This window comes from Hyperolius riggenbachi, chromosome 11 (genome assembly GCF_040937935.1).
Source record: "Hyperolius riggenbachi isolate aHypRig1 chromosome 11, aHypRig1.pri, whole genome shotgun sequence".
Classification (NCBI taxonomy): Eukaryota; Metazoa; Chordata; class Amphibia; order Anura; family Hyperoliidae; genus Hyperolius; species Hyperolius riggenbachi.
The window spans coordinates 140,254,871-140,260,949 of record NC_090656.1 but is presented as its reverse complement, the minus strand read 5'-3'; positions in this window follow the sequence as shown (position 1 = coordinate 140,260,949).

The following is a 6,079-nucleotide window of genomic DNA, read 5'->3' as shown; positions in this document are numbered from 1 at the left end:
TGTGTCATATTTACCTTGCTTTGTAAACATGTGAACACAGCATAGATAGTATTTCAGCAGCTTCTACAGAGGGGTGAGGTGTATTTCCCTTCTCAGCCTCGTGTCACACTGAATTGCCCTTAGCCAATCAGTGTGGAGCAGAAATGTGGGAGGAGAGATCACACACTTCTCTTTCGTGGGCAATGTACCAAACAGCACCAGGCTGACTGAGATAAGATTTAGTACAACAGAAACATTTATGATTATATTGGCATGCTTACAATACAGGGTCATGATTAAGACTACATAATGAACACACAGCAGTGGGTAAATGGAATTTCATTTTGTGGCAGACAATCCCGCTTTAAGGTCCCTTTAGCTCTGTATTCAGCCCCTGATTTAACTGTTAGCAGAATGTAACACAACATAGTACCAGCATATGTAAAATGCCATATATTTTTACTTTTTAACAAGTCAATTTTATTGAGTTACTGCTCATAAAGAAATATACAATGTTAACATAACAGGATGGACACAACCACCCAAGATTACAACAGCAGGTAAGTCAAAGGCCAAAGTTATAGCACAACACATAACAAGTATCACATAGCTATGTTTACTCAAATAGGTGACACGAGTCAGAAATGAACATAGATAACCAACCAAACATGGATCCATTCCACACTCCTCTTGTGCGAGTATAAAAATCGTTTTCTTCAATCACATGAGAACAGCACAAAGAGATAACAGACACGTTTCTGACCCTGCTGGCTCCTCCTTAGTCGTAGCCTTTCTAACAGGACAATATCTACACCTATATAACCACTCCTACCGTGTTTCCCCGAAAAAAACACAGTGTCTTATACAGTGCCAGCGGCGGCTCCAGCTTCAGATTTTTGGGGGGGCTGAAAGGGGGCACAAGGGCTGGCAGACGGGGCTCACTGGGGGGAGTTTGCCGTGGAAAAAATGGGCGTGGACATGACATCATGTGGGTGGGGCTAACTGTAATGTAGTTGTACCAGCTAATGTAGTTACATTAAAAAAAATATGAAGTAAATGCACATACCAGACAGGTTTCCCCAGTAAATACATGTAATGAGAGACAGCCTTTCACCAGTAAATGCACATAAGAGACAGCTTTTCACCAGTTAATGATCTAAGAGACAGCCTTTCACCAGTAAATGCACATAAGAGACAGCCTTTCACCAGTAAATGCACATAAGAGACAAGTGTTTCACCAGTAAATGCACGTAATGACAGACAGCCTTTCACCAGTAAATGCACATAATGAGAGACAGCATTTCACCAATTAATGCACATAATGACAGGCAGCGTTTCCCCAGTAAATGCACATAAGAGACAGCTTTTCACCAGCAAATGCACGTAATGACAGACAGCCTTTCACCAGTAAATGCACATAAGAGACAGCATTTCCCCAGTAAATGCATGTAATGAGAGACAGCCTTTCACCAGTAAATGCACATAAGAGAGCTTTTCACCAGTAAATCTAAGAGACAGCCTTTCACCAGTAAATGCACATAAGAGACAGCCTTTCACCAGTAAATGCACATAAGAGACAGCGTTTCACCAGTAAATGCATGTAATGACAGACAGCCTTTCACCAGTAAATGCACGTAATGAGAGACAGAATTTCACCAGTTAATGCACATAATGACAGGCAGCGTTTCCCCAGTAAATGCACATAAGAGACAGCTTTTCACCAGCAAATGCACGTAATGACAGACAGCCTTTTACCAGTAAATGCACATAAGAGACAGCTTTCCCCTAGTAAATGCATATAAGAGACAGCTTTTCACCAGTAAATGCACATAAGAGACAGCTTTTCACTAGTAAATGATCTAAGAGACAGCCATTCACCAGTAAATGCACATAAGAGACAGCGTTTCACCAGTAAATGCACGTAATGACAGACAGCCTTTCACCAGTAAATGCACGTAATGAGAGACAGCATTTCCCCAGTTAATGCACATAATGACAGGCAGCGTTTCCCCAGTAAATGCACATAAGAGACAGCTTTTCACCAGCAAATGCACGTAATGACAGACAGCCTTTCACCAGTAAATGCACATAAGAGACAGCTTTTCCCCAGTAAATGCACATAAGAGACAGCTTTTCACCAGTAAATGCACATAAGAGACAGCTTTTCACCAGTAAATGATCTAAGAGACAGCCTTTCACCAGTAAATGCACATAAGAGACAGCCTTTCACCAGTAAATGCACGTAATGACAGACAGCCTTTCACCAGTAAATGCACGTAATGAGAGACAGCATTTCACCAGTTAATGCACATAATGACAGGCAGCGTTTCCCCAGTATATGCACATAAGAGACAGCTTTTCACCAGCAAATGCACGTAATGACAGACAGCCTTTCACCAGTAAATGCACATAAGAGACAGCATTTCACCAGTTAATGCACATAATGACAGGCAGCGTTTCCCCAGTATATGCACATAAGAGACAGCTTTTCACCAGCAAATGCACGTAATGACAGACAGCCTTTCACCAGTAAATGCACATAAGAGACAGCTTTTTACCAGTAAATGCACATAAGAGACAGCTTTTCACCACTAAATGCACGTAATGACAGACAGCCTTTCACCAGTAAATGCATGTAATGAGAGACAGCTTTTCACCAGTAAATGCACATAATGACAGACAGCCAGTGTCCCCAGTATAGGTAGCCAGGTGTATAGATGTCCCCAGGATATATAGCCAGGCGTATAGCTGTCCCCAGTATATGTAGTCAGGCTGGTGGTGGTGGGCTGGGGGCCCCAGGACACCTCAAGCCTGGTTGGTGGTGGGCTGGAGGCCTCAGGCCTGGCTGGGGGCCCCATGGCAGCTCAGGCCTGGCTGGTGGTGGGCTGGGCGGAAGGCCTCAGGCTCAGACCTGGCTGGTGGTGGTGGGCTGGGGGCCCCAGGGCAGCTCAGGCCTGGCTGGTGGTGGTGGGCTGGGGGCCCCAGGGAAGCTCAGGCCTGGCTGGTGGCGGTGGGCTGGGTGGAAGGCCTCAGGCTCAGACCTGGCTGGTGGTGGTGGGCTGAGGGCCCCAGGGCAGCTCAGGCCTGGCTGGTGGTGGGCTGGGCGGAAGGCCTCAGGCTCAGACCTGGATGGTGGTGGTGGGCTGGGGGCCCCAGGGCAGCTCAGGCCTGGCTGGTGGTGGTGGGCTGGGGGCCCCAGAGAAGCTCGGGCCTGGCTAGTGGCGGTGGGCTGGAGGCTCCATGGCAGCTCAGGCCTTACTGGTGGTGGGCTGGAGGCCTCAGGCCTGGCTGGTGGTCTGGGAGGCCCAGGGCAGCTCAGGCTTGACTGGTGCTGGGCTGAGCTGAAGGTCACAGGCCTGGCCTGTGGTGGTGGGCTGGGGGCCCCAGGGCAGATCAGGCCTGGATGGTGGTGGTGAGCTGGGGGCCCTAGGGCAGCTCAGGCCTGACTGGTGGTGGTGGTGGGCTGGGGGCCCCCCAGGGCAGCTCAGGCCTGGTTGGTGGTGGTGGGCTGGGGGCCCTAGGGCAGCTCAGGCCTGGATGGTGGTGGGGTGGGGGCCTAGGGCAGCTCAGGCCTGGCTGGTGGAGGTGGGCTGGGGGTCCCCCAGGGCAGCTCAGGCAGGCCTGGTTGGTGATGTTTCAGGCTGTGTGGGCCCGCATGATGGAAATCTCTGGACCTATGGTCAGTGCATGCCCAGTAAAGTAAAGCTGCTCATGCACTGTTTTTTTTCCTGAATGCTTCTAATAGGCATGCACGGATTTTACTTGAGCATATCCAGTCTGGATGCGCTCATCCACGGCCACGTTTTCTAGAAGAGATCTATTCAACACACTTTTGCTAAATGGGTATAGAGGGACTCTGCTTTGGAACTGTGGGCTATAGGAAGATCCACAAAGCCTCTGCATAATCTAGATCAGTGTTTATCAAACCTGTCCTCATGACTCCCCAACGGTGCATGTTTTGCAGTCAGCCTGACCTATGCACAGGTGAGGTAATTAGTGCCTCAGATACAAGGAATCCACTTAGCTGAGACAGTAATTACCACATCTGTGCATAGGTGAGGTTGCCTGCAAAACATGCATCTAGATCACGTGTCGAACTCCAGGCCTGGAGGGCCAGATCCATGCCAGTGTTTAGGATGGACTGAGAAAGAAATGAATGTGTTCTACCTGATGGACCACACCTTTCCTGATTCACTGCCATCAATTCATTTGAGCTGTGTCAAAAATGTGTGAGGATCTCGGCCCTCGTAGGACCGGTTTGATATACCTGATCTAGATGCTTCCCATTACTGAGTTAAGTTAGATCAGGTCGATTTGGGCACCTAGGCGGTCACCTGGGTGCACAGTGCGAGAATTTAATGGCCGTATATGATCAGCCACCACTATCGGTACTTTGGGCACGTGAAACGAATTAGCATTTGGCGACTTTGAAGGGGGGGTTAAGGTTAGGCATTAGGTGTGTGTGTGGGGGGGGGGGGGTTTAAGGTTAGCCACCTTAGAATAGATGCCGGGTGAGCCGAGATTTTACTCATAGCAGTTCATGCCGGTGCCCAGATGCAGCATACTGCTATTACCGATACTACCTACTCGAGTTTATTATCTAACTTTTTTTTATAAGTCATTTCAGGTGTGCTTTAAGGGCCCATAGATTAGTGTACTAAAATTCTAGTAGAACTATTTTGGGTCGTGAGACATAAATGTTCTTAATAAGAGTGGGCTTTACATTACATGAGGCTACTAGGAGCAGTCGGAGCTATGAATGGGAGGCTGGGCACAGTAAAGAGGCTGGAGGTGTCTGGAGCGAGGCAGGGCTTTTTGGCGCCTGCCATGCGCTGCGTAGTGCCGAAATATTGGCACGGCTATAGCAGTAGTGGTTACTGGACCCCAAATTACTTCTCCGTCAGTAAGTTTGTAAGTCGAGTCAGAGTTGCTATGACTCAGGGGTAATAGTAATTAACACCCCCCGAATTTGTGCTCACCCTGCGCCAAAATGACCAGGCGGTGTACTGCCATGTATGCGTCTGGAGACCTCATGTAACATGGAAGTATAACATTTTACATCTTTCCCCTTGGGTACACTTTAAGGTTGTAAACCACCTAAAGTAAATCCTGAGTACATTTGACCTTTTTTACATTTATTTTTCACTAGTATCTTAGTAGCTCCAACCACAAATGACATAGGCCTCAATTCACTAAAGGGAGCTAAGTGTTAGCACACCAGTGAAAAGGCACTTAGGACGCAAAAACGGGCGCTCCATGCGCTAATATGCGCGCAAAGGTTAGCGCTGCACGGTGCGCGCAAAATAGCCTGAAAAGCTATTTTACACGCGAACGGTGTGACGTTTTGCGCGCACCGGTGTATCGTTTCTTGCGCACCAACTTAACGCGCGATCAGTAACTGCTTTGGACATGCAAACTACTTAGCACCCTAGTTTGCATGTCCAAAGCTTTTAGGCGTGCTAGCTGTGTTACCACCCTTTTGTGAATCAAGCTTATAGAATTGAAGACTTTTAATATTTTTCTAAATAGTCTCCAACAATATTTTAACTACATGCCATCTCCTTTTCATGTTTTAGCCAACAGTTTCAGTCCGTTCTTTTAGGGTAAACAAATTCTGTTCAGCATAATGACCTTATGTCAGAACTTGTTCTTTGCTTGTCATAATCTGATGATCAGTGTGTTGATTGCTGTGCCATAAACAATCTAATATGGCAATCCACAACTCAGCTCAATTGAATTGAGTAACAAATTGCTAACCATGGCCGTTACTTATCTCCAGAAATGGCAATGGTACATGGCCCGTCGCCTTGCACTGCAAACACATAACACTACTTCAGTGAGGATCTGTAGCAGCTAGAAAACTGGTGAACAGGGCTATATACTAAACAACTACTACGACTGTTATCCATTGTTGCCTGAATGTCAGCTGAAGCTGCGGGTCATAGAAAACAGGGCTGTGGAGGAGGCAGTACAAAAATCACTGACACCGAGTACCCAAAATTGCTCCGACTCCTCGACTCTGACTGCATAGCCCTTGCAGAGCTATGGAGTGGGTGCTAAAATCATCCGACTCCGACTCATCAGTTTATGAAACCACTGT